At 47.4% G+C, this 16,165-nt stretch overlaps 1 protein-coding gene across 2 annotated transcripts in view; it reads left to right on the top strand.

Moving 5' to 3' along the window:
• ASIC2 (acid sensing ion channel subunit 2) overlaps positions 1-16,165 on the top strand; it is a 1,163,119-nt gene that overhangs the window by 824,984 nt on the left and 321,970 nt on the right. The gene's annotated exons all lie outside the window — the stretch shown is intronic.

Raw genomic sequence — 16,165 nt, 5'->3', positions numbered from 1 at the left:
GTTGTACATTATATATATGTTCAACATGCTAATAAAACATGCCAACAGAAGCCTACAGTTAGAGTCGAGATAGACAGAACTTATGAAGATCAAGGCGAGATCTGTAGATGTAGATGAATCCCTTTCCATCCGTCCGTGAACAAGCTTTTCTCAGACATGCATAAACATATGTGAAAAATACTTCTACTTTGAAATATTGTAAGATAATTAAAATCCCTTGTGATTTACAAACTGGATGACAGTGGTGTGCATGGAAATGTTTCCCTTTGCTCAACACATTTAATGAGCTGTCAGATTGGTCTCCCGCTGTCCTCTGCAATGTACGTTCATATAAAAATCGTCCTGCCTTAAATAGATCGATTGCAGTCACTCATTTAGCTTCGGCCAAATTATTTGTGGCATTGTTCTCCATCATGCAAGACAGGGCAATATACTGGCCAGGCAACGGGTGTGCTGCTAATTGGGTCTATGCAGACTTTGCTTTGGTGGACATCCTTTCAATCCAATGTCAATATTCACTCCAGGCTCTGATCTGTCACATAGTGAAGTAAAGGGAGAATGTCAGCCTATCGGTCTTTCCATATGCAAAGCCTAACATAAAAGCTTTCCCAGTCCTGGTCCTGTGATGTACAGTATCTCACAAAAGTGAGTACACCCCTCACTTTTTTGTAAATATTTTATTATATCTTTTCATGTCACAACACTGAAGAAATGACACTTTGCTACAATGTAAAGTAGTGAGTGTACAGCTTGTATAACAGTGTAAATTTGCTGTCCCCTCAAAATAACTCAACACACAGCCATTAATGTCTAAACCGCTGGCAACAAAAGTGAGTACACCCCTAAGTGGAAATGTCCAAATTGGGCCCAAAGTGTCAATATTTTTTGTGGCCACCATTATTTTCCAGCATTGCCCTAAACCTCTTGGGCATGAAGTTCACCAGAGCTTCACAGGTTGCCACTGGAGTCCTCTTACACTCCTCCATGACGACATCACTGAGCTGGGGGATGTTAGAGAGCTTGCGCTCCTCCACCTTCCATTTGAGGGTGCCCCACAGATGCTCAATAGGGTTTAGGTCTGGAGACATGCCTGGCCAGTCCATCACCTTTACCCTTGTAATGTTCCGGTACCTTTGGTACCCTAAATTACACTTTCCACAAGTGTATGCGCCCCACCATTTACTTTTGGAAAGGTGCGCATACACCTTTAAGACTGGAGCTGTCATCACCCAGCGCCGGACTAGATGGCTATTTAAAGCGCCGGTTCTCACTCACATGTGTTCGTTCAAACACCTTTACCTGGATGCTAACCTTGCTTGAAGCTTCCATGCTTGCAAGCTTACTTCGCTGACGGAACCTCGCTGCGCTGATCCCTGTATCCCGCTACTGGATCATCCGCCTCTCCTGAACCACCCTTCGGCTGTATCGCTAATAGTGCTAAGTACCCCGCAGGGGAATTCTCTATAAACTTATGCTAAGCTTACACTATCTAGCTCTGCATAGTAAAGACTGTTTATCACATCTGCATAACTAGATTGCTAGCTCTTGAGACTACTGCTAATTTTCTGCACTGGGTTGATCTCTTTTGTATGTCCACCTGCTATTCTATCATCTGCTATCATACAACATTGCTAAACCTTCCTGCATCCATCTGCTACTGTCTCACCTTCAAGTGTCTATCACCTACCACCTCCACTCAACCTATCCCTCAACCTTCATCATTGTGTTACCACATACATAAAGTCACTCTAGGAACCAGTTTGCTAATTGTGTGTATTTACTGGCTGAAATAAGACCTTCCACACATGATGAGTCATTGAGGTTGGGAATGGTATCTCAGCATATCTCTTACATGACTACTGACGTGGAACTATTTCTGCAGCTGAAAATCCACACCATATAAGAAACGCAGGAGCGTTACAGATTGAACGAACCAAAAAATGGATTCAGCAGAAATAACCACTCAGGTGACACAATTAAAACAGCAAGTATCTGCGTTAATACACGCACTTGCTGAATTAAAAGAAGACAATCAGGCTCTGTCGCAGCAGGTAATTAGACTGACACAACTTACCTCTGCTCAGTCCCCTGAACCCAAGATAAATCCCCCTTTGGTATTTACAGGCGATCGCAAAAAATTTCGCGAATTTAAAAACGCATGTGAGTTACTTTTTTTGCTAAAACCTCGTACCTACCTTACTGATCACATTAAGGTTTTTACTATTATTTCTTACCTATCAAACGATCCTCGAGCCTGGGCAGATTCTCTTTTTGAGAAAAACGACCCGCTTCTCAACTCCTATGCCTTGTTCCTGGCAGAGCTCACTAGCCTATATGATGACCCCAATAGGCAGAGTACTGCTGATCTTCAGTTAAGATCCTTGAAACAAGGAAGGAGGCCTGTAGAAGACTTTGTCGCAGAGTTCAAGAGATGGACCCTTGATTCAGAATGGAATGATGCATCTCTGAAAACCCAATTTAGGCTTGGCCTATCAGAAACCGTTAAGGACGAGCTCGCCCGAGCGGATCTGCCAAAAACCCTGGATGCACTAATACAACTCAGTATTACCATAGATAGAAGACTACGAGAAAGAAAGGCTGAAAAGATGGGAATGCCGTTATCCGTTTCCTCTCGGAGTCTGGCCGTTGACCCCGTTCCTATGGAGATAGGAACCATACGCCCACCGCTATCAACTATGGAAAAAGCCAAAAGACGAAATGAAAATCTCTGCTTGTACTGTGCATCCCCGGATCACAAGATAAACGTCTGTCCCCTAGTCAACAAAAAGAAGGGTGAGTGTTCACATGTCTCCCTAGGAGGATTGACAACTTCATTCACTAACCCCTACATTTCTGTTTTTTTGACATTACAGTGGGACCAGAACAGGATTACTACTAAGGCCATGATTGACACAGGATCTTGTGTAAATTATATGGATATATGTTTTGCTGCTTTAAATATAATTCCTATTATTTCTAAACTCAAACCTGTCTCAGTAAGTCTTATTACCGGTGTTCCGTTATCCTCTGGTCCGATCACCGATCAGACACAAGCACTTCTAGTCACTATTAACGAGTCTCATAGGGAGACTTCTACCTTCGATTTAATACCATCACCCCACTTTCCCATTGTGTTGGGACTTCCCTGGTTGCACACACACCAACCAACCATAGATTGGAAGAAACGGTCCTTGACCTTCCCTTCTTGTTATTGCGAGGAAACGTGTAACCTCCCGTTTTCCGGGAAGATTCTGTCTGTGGTGACAGATGAGATTGCACCACTATGTTATCAGGATCTTTCTGAGGTTTTTCTTGAGAAAAATGCTCAAGCATTACCTCCTCATCGAGACTATGATTGTAGCATTGATCTACTCCCAAATAGCAAATTGCCGTTCGGTCATGTTTATCCTCTTTCACAGGATGAACTTGCCCATCTCAAAACCTATTTGGATGAGAACTTGGAAAAAGGTTTTATTAGACCTTCCACTTCTTCCACAGCAGCAGAACTCTTTTTTGTTCGCAATAAAGATTCAAGTCTCAGACCTATCATCGACTACAGGAAATTGAATGCTATCACAATAAAAGATCGCTATCCTCTACCGCTTATCCCTGAGCTCATTGAGCAGGTGCGTGGAGCTACCTATTTTTCAAAATTAGACCTGAAAGGAGAATACAATCTCATTCGAATCCGTGATGGACACGAGTGGAAGACTGCATTCAGAACTAGATACGGATTGTTCGAATATCTTGTGATGCCATTCGGCCTATGCAATGCCCCTGCAGTTTTCCAACGATTTATAAACAATATTTTTAAAGACTTACTAGATGTCTGTGTTGTGGTATATCTGGACGATATACTTATATATTCACGGACCCTGTCTGAACACATAAGACATGTAAGACTTGTATTATCGAGATTGCTTGCACATAATCTTTATGTGAAGCTGAAGAAATGCTTGTTCCATAAAGATGAGGTACTCTTTCTAGGCTACATCATATCCAAAACAGGAATCGAGATGGACATGAGTAAAATATCCTGCATTCAGGATTGGCCTACACCAACTACACGCAAGGCGCTACAGCGATTCCTGGGATTTTCAAATTTCTACAGGAAGTTCATAAAAAACTTTTCTGCTATTGTGAGACCCCTCACACAGCTCACTAGCATAAAAATACCATTTAAATGGTCAGAAGAAGCAAATAAGGCTTTCCACTTGTTAAAGACAAGGTTTACTTCCGCTCCCATATTACGCCATCCAGACCCATCCCTCCAATACATTCTGGAGGTAGATGCGTCAAACATGGCAGTAGGAGCAATACTCTCCCAACGACCTACCCACACTTCACCACTTCATCCAGTCGCTTTTTTTTCTAAATCCCTGAGCAGTCCCGAGATAAATTACCCCGTGGGTGAAAAGGAACTGCTTGCTATAAAATTGGCTCTGGAGAATTGGCGACATTTACTCGAAGGCACCCAACTACCAATAATTATATACACGGACCATAAAAACCTCCAATATCTTCAGACTAGCAAAACTCTCTCGCATCGACAGGTACGATGGTCACTATTCTTTCTAAGGTTTAACTTCCTAGTGACCTACACACCTGCAGATAAGAACAAAAAGGCTGCACTATCACGACTAACTGAAGAAAACTACTTTGAAATCCCTTCCGTTCCTATAATACCTCACAAACGCATTATTGGAGTTGTCCGTTCCTTAAAGGAAGAGGTTCTGCATGGTATAAGTTTGGATTCACCCCCACCACAACTAAATACTGATGCAGAAGGCTTCCTCTACTACAACGACAAACTTTACATACCACCTACCCTACGCACCAAGATCTTGGAATTATCGCATGATGTGCCTATGGCAGGACATATGGGTATGACAAAGACTTTCAATTTGATTTCTCGACAATTCTGGTGGCCTGACATGAAAACATCTATACAAAAATTCGTCTCTTCATGCAATGTCTGTGCCAGGTCCAAAATTGACACTACGAGACCATCCGGTCTACTATGCAGTCTACCAATACCCCAAACTCCATGGGAGGTTTTGTCATTGGACTTCATCGTAGAATTGCCTCCTTCCAACGGATTTAATACCATCTTGGTGTCAGTGGACCATCTGACAAAGATGGCACATTTCATTGCTATTCGCAGACTACCTTCGTCCAAACAAACGGCAGAACTCCTGATGAAACATGTCTTCAGATTACATGGTATCCCAAAAACTCTTCTGTCTGACCGTGGATCCCAATTTATTTCTAAATTCTGGCAAGAACTATGTCACATACTACGGATTGAGCGGAAGCTCACTTCTCCTTACCATCCGCAGACCAACGGACAGACTGAAAGAGTCAACCAATGCATCGAGCAGTATTTACGTTGTTACACTTCTTACCAACAGGATGATTGGTTGGATCTTCTCCCCCTGGCAGAATTTGCCTACAACAACGCAACTCACAGTACAACCAAGCAGAGTCCGTTCTACTTGAACTATGGGTTCCATCCCTCTATTCTCCCTCCACGCATCCTTCCTTCAAATAACCCAGTAGCCTCAGACTATCTTACCCAAATAAAGGATTCTCTGGGTTTACTAAATACTACCATTGCACACACTCACAGTCAACAAAAGAAGTACTATGATCTTCGTAGAAGACCTTCTCCACAGTATACTATCGGGGACCTCGTTTGGCTCTCAACTGTCACGGAACCATGAACCAGACGTACAACAACAGATAAGTGAAAATAAGAAGGCTTTATTGAAAATCAAGCTGTAAAGCAAAAGTCCAAACGGATGGCAAAACCGAAGCAGAGTCTTTGCGAAGCCAGAGGTCAGGAGCCAGGAGGGTAGTCAGACGAAGCCGGGATCAGGAACCAGCAGGGTAGTCAGACGAAGCCAGGATCGGGAACCAGCAGGGTAGTCAGACGAAGCCAGGATCAGGAACCAGCAGGGTAATCAGACGAAGCCAGGATCAGGAACCAGAAGCAGCAGCAGTCTTAGAAGCATGTGAACACAGGAGGACCAAGCAAGGAACTGAAGCCACAGACCTCCTATATATATGAGCTAGGCATCCAGCTCCTCCCAGTGGGAAGGAGGAGCCGCAGAGTGGGAGGCTACAAGAAACCCAGAAACCAAGATGGCCGCCAGCACATGTCAAACGAAGGAGAACAGCAAGAAGGTAAGACCATGACAGTACCTCCCCCTCAAGGGCCCCTCCTCCGCGGAGTAAAGAACGGTTTCTGAGGGAAGCGTGCGTGGAAGGCACGGAGCAAGGCAGGAGCATGGACATCTGCGGAGGGAACCCAGGAACGCTCCTCTGGACCATAACCACGCCAATGAACCAAAAACTGCACCCGACCGCGGACCAGGCGTGAGTCCAGGATATTGCTCACCTCATACTCCTCACGATTGCCCACTTGGACCGGACGAGGCCGAGGAACCGAGAAAGTGAAACGATTACACACCTGTGGCTTCAACAGGGAGACATGAAACACGTTGGAGATCCGCATGTCAGGAGGAAGCGCAAGGGCATAGGCTACCGGGTTTACCCTGCGAAGCACTCGGAAGGGACCAACAAAGCGAGGCGCCAGCTTGGGAGTGGGCACTCGAAGGTTGAGGTTGCGGGTGGACAACCATACACGGTCTCCGGCCTGGTAGGAAGGAGCAGGCGCTCGTCTGCGATCAGCCTGGAGTCTCTGGCGCTGCGCAGAGACCTCAAGGGACTTCTGGATCTGTACCCAAGAAGCACGTAGGACGGAAAGGTGATCCTCCACAGCCGGAATATCCTGGGGAGAGAATACCTCCGGTAACACGGCAGGTTGGAACCCATAATTGGCCATGAAGGGAGACGTCCCAGAGGAAGAGTTCACCGCCGTGTTCCTGGCAAACTCAGCCCAAGGCAGGAGGTCAATCCAATTGTCTTGGTGATCGGAGACATAGCAACGAAGGAATTGCTCCAAGGCCTGATTGGATCGTTCTGCGGCCCCATTGGACTGAGGGTGGTAGGCCGAGGAGAAGGAGAGATGAATCCCCAACTGGGAGCAAAAGGCGCGCCAGAACCTGGACACAAACTGACTCCCCCGATCCGACACAATCTCCTTGGGCAAACCGTGCAACCGGAAAACCTCCCTGGCAAAAATCGTGGCCAACTCCTGTGCAGAGGGTAACTTCTTGAGAGGAACACAGTGGCACATTTTGAAAAACCGATCCACAATCATGAGAATGACCGTATGGCCTCGGGATGCAGGGAGGTCCACAATGAAATCCATCCCCAGGTGTGACCATGGGCGCTCCCCGGTGGCTATGGGTTGCAGAAGGCCCAACGGAAGGTGCCGAGGGGACTTACTCTGGGCACAAACGGAGCATGCCGCTACATATGCGGCGATGTCGGAACGTAGGGAAGGCCACCAGAACAGACGTGAAACAGCCCAGGACAGCTGATTCTTTCCAGGATGCCCCGCGGTCTTGGAGTTATGGTAGGTTCGCAACAACCGAGTGCGCAACTCCTCAGGCACAAAACATCTGCCGTTGGGTCTCCCAGAGATAGCACCAGATTGAGCCGCCAAAATCTGCTCACCCAGGGGAGAGGTCAGGCTGGTGCGAATGGCGGCCAGGATCTGATTCGGAGGTATGACCGAAGTCGGAATCGACTCCTCCCTGGATAGGTCGGAGTACTGCCGTGATAAGGCATCCGCCCTGATGTTCTTGGAACCGGGTAGGTAGGAGACCACGTAATTAAAACGTGACAAGAACAGAGCCCATCTGGCCTGACGTGGTGTCAATCTCTTGGCCTCAGAAAGGTAGGTCAGATTCTTGTGGTCCGTCAGGATGAGGACCGGAACCACCGAACCCTCGAGCAAGTGCCTCCATTCTTTAAGGGCCTGCACGATGGCCAATAACTCCCTGTCACCAATCTGATAGTTGCACTCCGCGGAAGACAGTTTCCGGGAGTAAAACCCACAAGGAAGCAGAGGACCCTCTGGTGTTCTACGCTGAGGCAGAAGGGCGCCTACTCCCGTCTCAGACGCGTCCACCTCGAGGACAAAGGGCAACCCAGGGTTGGGATGCGACAGAATCGGAGCCGACACAAAGGCGGACTTTAGAGCCTCAAAAGCTCGGATGGCCTAGAGCGGCCAGACCTGGGAATTACTGCCCTTCCTGGTCAGATCCGTGAGAGGCTTGGCTAGCATGGAAAAGTCCCTGATGAACTTCCGATAATAATTGGCGAAGCCCAAAAAGCGCTGCAGGGAGCGAAGACCACTGGGCTGGGGCCACTGTAAGACAGCCGAAACCTTCTCAGGATCCATGGAGAACCCCTCAGCGGAAATGATGTAACCTAAGAAGGTTACCTGGGATCGGTGAAATTCGCATTTCTCAAGCTTACCGAACAGCTTGTTCTCTCGTAACCGTTGCAACACTCGTCTGACATCCAGAATGTGGGTCTCCATGGATTCAGAATATACCAAGATGTCATCCAAATAGACCACCACACACTGCTGCAACAGGTCACGGAAAACATCGTTGATGAATTCCTGAAAGACTGCGGGCGCATTGCACAACCCAAAGGGCATAACCAAGGATTCATAATGATCGGTCCTGGTGTTAAACGCGGTCTTCCACTCATCGCCCGCCTTGATCCTTACGAGGTTATATGCCGCCCTCAGGTCGAGTTTGGTAAAGACCGTGGCCCCTTTAAGGCGATCGAACAGCTCGGAAATCAAGGGTATCGGGTAAGCGTTCTTGATCGTGATGCGATTGAGACCTCTGTAATCGATGCAAGGCCTCAACTCACCGCCCTTCTTTTTCACAAAGAAAAATCCAGCCCCTGCCTGGGACGAGGATTTGCGAATGTGTCCGCGTGAAAGCGCCTCCTTCACGTACTCCTCCATGGCCTCATTCTCCGCTACCGACAGTGGATAGACCTTGCCACGAGGAGGAACGGCACCAGGTTGTAACTCGATGGCACAATCGTATGGGCGGTGCGGAGGTAGGGCAACCGCGCGCACCTTATCGAATACATCCCGGTACTCCTCGTATTCAGGAGGCAACAGAGAGTCCGAGGAAGTACACAGCAACTTGACAGGCCCATGGATGCAACTAGCCCCACACTGTGGTGACCACGAGAGGATCTCGGCCGATCTCCAATCGAAAGTCGGATTATGCTTCTGGAGCCAGGGGTACCCCAAGACCACGAGTAGTGTGGAGACAAAATAACCTGGAAGCAGACCGACTCTCTGTGAACGGCACCAATGGCTATCCCCACTGGAAGGGTCTCATGAGTCACGTGTGGCGGCAGAAGGGGTCTGCCGTCTATCGCCTCAAGAGCCAGTGGAGAACCTCGGGCCTGCAGAGGAATGGAATTGGCGGCAGCGAACACACTATCAATGAACAAACCACCAGCACCAGAGTCCACCAACCCCTGGGTCGTCACTGAGCCCCCGACCCAGGAGAGGACAACAGTGATCAGTGGTTTGTCAACACGGGAAACCGGGGACGAGGAGACTCCACCCAAGATCTGCCCCCGACAGGATCTCAGGTGCGAGCGTTTCCCGGACGGTTCGGACATGCCAACCGAAAATGCCCACCGAGACCACAGTACATGCATCGGCCCTCGCGTCTCCGGAGTACCCTCTCCCCCTCGGACAGGCGAGCAAAGCCCAGCTGCACGGGTTCATCCCCAGCCAAGTCATCCCCAGGAGGCGTGGGAGGAGAGGGAGGCACGGGTGGGACAGCAAAGGTAGGCGCCAATCTGTTAGGAGGCCTCCGCAGACTCTCCTTAAAGGAAGGTCTCTCCCTGAGTCTGGTGTCAATCAAAATCAGGAAAGAAATAAGAGACTCGAGCTCCACTGGTAGGTCCTTAGCTGCAACCTCATCCTTCAAGGCATCCGAGAGACCATGAGAGAAAGCAGCGACCAGAGCCTCATTATTCCAGCCCACCTCTGCTGCCAGGGTACGAAACTCAATGGCGTATTCAGCTACGGATCGTGAACCTTGTCTGATGGACATAAGGAGCTTCGCAGCAGAGGCAGCACGAGCCGGCACATCGAATACCCTCCGAAGAGAAGCAACAAAACCGGAAAACTCGGCAACCACCGGATTGTTGTTCTCCCATAAAGGGCTGGCCCAGGCCAAGGCCTTGTCTGAGAGCAGCGAAATTAAGAAGCCCACCTTTGATCTCTCAGTAGGAAAGGCATGTGGCAGCAACTCGAAATAAATGCCCACCTGGTTAAGGAAACCTCGGCACTGAGTTGGCTCTTCCCCAAAGCGCTGTGGAAGGGGGGCAGAACCGGTCATACCCCGAAACACCGCAGGCGCAACAACAGGTGTCGGGGTAGACTCTGGCGCAACAACCGGAGCGGCAGTAGGAGCGGGCCCAGGAGCGACAACCGACCCATCGGCAATGGGAGCGAAATGAGCCGTGCGTTCAAGCAGGATTTGCAACGCCACGGCGAACTGACCCAACAGGTGATCCTGCTGATCAAGTCTGGCAACCAGCGTGGGTAGCGAGGATGGCCCTGTACCGTCAGAATTCATGGCTTGGTCCTAATGTCACGGAACCATGAACCAGACGTACAACAACAGATAAGTGAAAATAAGAAGGCTTTATTGAAAATCAAGCTGTAAAGCAAAAGTCCAAACGGATGGCAAAACCGAAGCAGAGTCTTTGCGAAGCCAGAGGTCAGGAGCCAGGAGGGTAGTCAGACGAAGCCGGGATCAGGAACCAGCAGGGTAGTCAGACGAAGCCAGGATCAGGAACCAGCAGGGTAGTCAGACGAAGCCAGGATCAGGAACCAGCAGGGTAATCAGACGAAGCCAGGATCAGGAACCAGAAGCAGCAGCAGTCTTAGAAGCATGTGAACACAGGAGGACCAAGCAAGGAACTGAAGCCACAGACCTCCTATATATATGAGCTAGGCATCCAGCTCCTCCCAGTGGGAAGGAGGAGCCGCAGAGTGGGAGGCTATAAGAAACCCAGAAACCAAGATGGCCGCCAGCACATGTCAAACGAAGGAGAACAGCAAGAAGGTAAGACCATGACATCAACAAAAAACTTGAGACTGAAGATCCCTAGCAAAAAGCTTGGACCTCTGTTCTTGGGACCTTTCCCAATCAAGAAACTTATTGGAAAAGCTGCAGTGCAGCTTACATTGCCAATGGACCTAAAAATCCATCCCATTTTCCATGTGTCGCTACTAAAACCCCATGTTCCGGACCAAGGAATAAGGCCTAATATTCCACCTCCCCCTCCTGTACAAGTTGAAGGTGGAGAAGAATACGAGATAAAAGAGATTCTGGATTCTCGTATCTACAGAAGAAGACTTCAGTACTTGGTTAGATGGAAGAACTATGGGCCCCAAGACGACACCTGGCTAAACACCTCTGACATACATGCCCCTAGATTAATCCGCAATTTTCATGCGAGATACCCAGACAAACCAGCTCCAGAGGCCTTCAGGAGCAGGCCTTAAGGGGGGGGTATTGTAATGTTCCGGTACCTTTGGTACCCTAAATTACACTTTCCACAAGTGTATGCGCCCCACCATTTACTTTTGGAAAGGTGCGCATACACCTTTAAGACTGGAGCTGTCATCACCCAGCGCCGGACTAGATGGCTATTTAAAGCGCCGGTTCTCACTCACATGTGTTCGTTCAAACACCTTTACCTGGATGCTAACCTTGCTTGAAGCTTCCATGCTTGCAAGCTTACTTCGCTGACGGAACCTCGCTGCGCTGATCCCTGTATCCCGCTACTGGATCATCCGCCTCTCCTGAACCACTCTTCGGCTGTATCGCTAATAGTGCTAAGTACCCCGCAGGGGAATTCTCTATAAACTTATACTAAGCTTACACTATCTAGCTCTGCATAGTAAAGACTGTTTATCACATCTGCATAACTAGATTGCTAGCTCTTGAGACTACTGCTACTTTTCTGCACTGGGTTGATCTCTTTTGTATGTCCACCTGCTATTCTATCATCTGCTATCATACAACATTGCTAAACCTTCCTGCATCCATCTGCTACTGTCTCACCTTCAAGTGTCTATCACCTACCACCTCCACTCAACCTATCCCTCAACCTTCATCATTGTGTTACCACATACATAAAGTCACTCTAGGAACCAGTTTGCTAATTGTGTGTATTTACTGGCTGAAATAAGACCTTCCACACATGATGAGTCATTGAGGTTGGGAATGGTATCTCAGCATATCTCTTACATGACTACTGACGTGGAACTATTTCTGCAGCTGAAAATCCACACCATATAAGAAACGCAGGAGCGTTACAACCCTCAGCTTCTTTAGCAAGGCAGTGGTCGTCTTGGAGGTGTGTTTGGGGGGGGGGGGGGAGACGGCCCAGTCTCCGAAGGGAGGGGATCTGCTTCAGTATGTCACAGTACATGTTGGCATTCATGGTTCCCTCAATAAACTGTAGCTACCCAGTGCCAGACCATGATACTCCCACCGCTATGCTTGACTGTAGGCAAGACACACTTGTCTTTGTACTCCTCATCTGGTTGCCGCCACACACACGCTTGACACCATCTGAACAAAATAAGTTTATCTTGCTCTCATCAGACCACAGGACATGGTTCAATTAATCCATGTCCTTAGTCTGCTTGTCTTCAGCAAACTGTTTGCGAGCTTTCTTGTGCACCATCTTTAGAAGAGGCTTCCTTCTGCGATGACAACCATGCAGACCAATTTGATGCAGTGTGTGATGTATAGTCTGAGCACTGACAGGCTGAACCCCCCACCCTCCAACCTCTGCAGCAATGCTGGCAGCACTCACACGTCTATTTCCCAACGACAACCTCTGGATATGACGCTGAGCATGTGCACTCAACTTCTTTGGTCGACCATGGCGAGGCCTGTTCTGGGTAGAACCTGTCCTGTTTAAACACTGTATGGTTTTGGCCACTGTGCTGACACTCAGTTTCAGGGCCTTGGCAATCTTCTTATAGCCTAGGCCATCTTTATGTAGCACAGCAATTTTTTTTTTCAGATCCTCAGGGAGTTCTTTGCCATGAGGTGCCATGTTAAACTTCCAGTGACCACAATGAGAGAGTGAGAGCGATAACACCAAATATAACACACCTGCTCCCCATTCACACCTGAGACCTTGTAACACTAACGAGTAACATGACAGCGGGGAGGGAAAATGGCTAATTGGGCCCAATTTGGACATTTTCACTTAGGGGTGTACTCACTTTGGTTGCCAGCAGTTTAGACATTAATGGCTGTGTGTTGAGTTATTTTGAGGGGACTGTTATACAAGCTGTACACTCACTACTTTACTTTGTAGCTAAGTGTCATTTCTTCAGTGTTGTCACATGAAAAGGTATAATAAAGTATTTACAAAAATGTGAGGGGTGTATTCACTTTTGTGAGATACTGTAACAGGTAGGGCAGACATATTGCTTTTGCAAACAGTGATACTGCACAGGCTTACCAAGCGACAGACCATCGGAGAAGTCCTGTGAGGTCTAATTCTGTCCTCTTCTTTCATTGCTGATCAGTAGAATCACTCCCTAGTGGGCATACTATAGATCTATGTCAGGATACTAAATGTTTCAAAAAGGTAAGAGAATAATGCTTAGAAAAACTGGGCCTGCTGATTAAACTTATCAGACAGCCCTGTTTTTACCAAATGTTTAGTCTAACTTTTGGATCATTTGGGATCTAAAGAAAAACTGACATGTTACATGTGTTGTTTCCAATATGAAGGATATTATCCTAACAAAAAACTCAAATGACTTTTCATCACCAGTGGTTGTTGGGTTTATGAGTGCCTGTACCCAAAGGACAACTGACACTGGAGATTTTACAAAATGTGTACCAAGCAGCTGGGATCAGGGATGTTGGGATTTTCTTGGTTCCATAAGTAAAGGAGGATATTTTTAACAGGACTGAAACATGCCCAAGCCCTGCTTGAGGACACTCTTAGGGATTTCTCTGTGCTTGTGACAGAATCAGCAGTGACCTCTTAGTGGTGTGGCGCTTCAGTTTCCATTCTTGTTATGTTATATTCCAAGCCATAGAGACTGTGGAGATCTTCTGAAGAGTTAAAGCTGCCTGCCCAGGAAACAGATCATTTACACCAACATTAATACGTTAAGATAATACCAGTAAGGTAACCCTTCGGGTCCAGTGCTGGTTTACCACTTTCCTCAACTGTGACAGAATTAGAGCTGTGTTTTTTTTTTTATTTTTGGGAAGGAGGAGGGGTGCTGCTGAACCATCTGCTGTAATGATATTAGCATTTTGTGCCTGGTTTCATGTGGATATTCCCTACTGTGTCAGGATTTATGATTTATTAAATGGCAAAGTCATCAGAATAGATTGGGGAAGGGTTAGAATGTCTGCTAATGTTTTTTTGTTGTCTGTGTTTCATTTGCGGAGACTTCTACTAGCTTCCTTGGCAGATGTCCGAGAGAGCAGGAAGTGAGAGAGAATCTCCCCAACAGGTACCTAAATGGCAGTAAAAAAAGAAGTTAGAACTAGGGATAGACCGATTATCGGCAAGGCCGATATATCGGCGGCCGATATGCACTTTCCCCGATATATTGGTATCGGCCCCATAACTGGCCGATATTGACAATATTTTTGTGACGTCATTCTGCCACCTTAGGCTGCCTCCCTAGCCTTAGACAGCCTCATCCGGAGTCGGGACTAGTAGGGAGTGTAGTACAGCCATACACCCACCCACAGCAGCCCGGTGGAAGCCAGCCATCCACATCCACAGGCCCTGTACCAGCCAGCCACCCACAGGCCCTGTACCAGTCAGCCAGCCACCCAGCCACCCACAGGCCCTGTACCAACCAGCCACCCACAGCCCCTGTGCCAGCCAGCCACCCACCCACCACAGGGTGCCAGCCAGCCACCCACCACAGGGTGCCAGACAGCCAGCCACCTACAGGCTCTGTACCAGCCAGCCACAGGCACTGTACCAGTCAGCCACCCACAGCCCCTGTGCAAGCCACCCACCTACCACAGGGTGCCAGCCAGTCACCCACCACAGGGTGCCAGTAAGCCAGCCATTAAGCATTAAACAAAAATTAACATGTTCAGTACCAGATTTGTGTCAAAAAATGTCTTTATTTTTCAAAACTTTAAATGTACAAAATATTGGCCCATATTGGCCGATACCGATACGTTGTGACCAAAATATCGGTATCGGTATCGGCCCTGAAAAAAACATATCAGTCTATCCCTAGTTAGAACCTCTGCAATTTTTTTTTGTTTTTTGTGTATTCATTTGTCCTGGCAAATGGTGCCCCACAGGACAGGAAGTGAAGTGAAGTCACCTCCACCCTTTAACTTCCTCCAGAGGCTCTAAACCCTCCAAAACCAACAATATAAGTTTTGGCTGAAGTATTGTGTTAAAGTAGATCTCCCAGGTTTGAATAATGTTTAAATAATTTGCACCAAGCTGGTCCAAACAAACTATTTAAATTGCACTATAACCTGTAGATCTACTTTTTAGGAAAGCAATTTCCCCCATTGTTTTCTCCATTAATAGGCCGACACTTGGAAAAAGCTATGCAATATTTAACAATTTCACACTTGGAGGTGGTCTGTAGCAAAAATGCACCAGGACTGTGAGCGATCTAGTTGTCCCCACACATTGAAAGCCAGAATGCAATGCAATTTATAAGATCTGCCTCAGTCAACTCTGCTTCTCATTATCAGGCAGATCTACTCTGTCTTCTTAGAGGTGACTTTGACTATGTTTGCTGACTTTGCCGATGATGAATCTATGGATAGAACCCTTGGCTGCACGTTCCTCTAGGTGGAAGATAAAGAGAGGAAGTGTCACTGTGGTTACATTTCTAGGTTTATTATTCTCCCCTCACCAAATATCATCTCATTCTCTGTCAGGGCCTCTCCTAACATTTTATTGTTGGAACTATCTCTCCGTTCCTTGCTGCAATAAAGAAAGCCAAGCAGATACGGGCTGCCTTATCCTATAAATCAGCCCGGTGCTGGAGTAATTTAGGAGCAAAGCCTTATCTCAAAGGTGAGAGAGATGAGGTGAATTGGACCCAAAGGATTTCCCTTATGTCGCTCTGTGTATTTTGTGTAAAATGTCTTCAGTAATAAAAAACCATCATATATTCTCTGCTGTCTTTGAGCAAAGAATGAAGCAGGAAATTAGT

This window comes from Pelophylax lessonae, assembly GCF_965119305.1.
Source record: "Pelophylax lessonae genome assembly, chromosome: 11".
In the NCBI taxonomy this organism is placed as follows: domain Eukaryota; kingdom Metazoa; phylum Chordata; class Amphibia; order Anura; family Ranidae; genus Pelophylax; species Pelophylax lessonae.
This window is presented reverse-complemented; position numbering and strand designations above follow the sequence as displayed.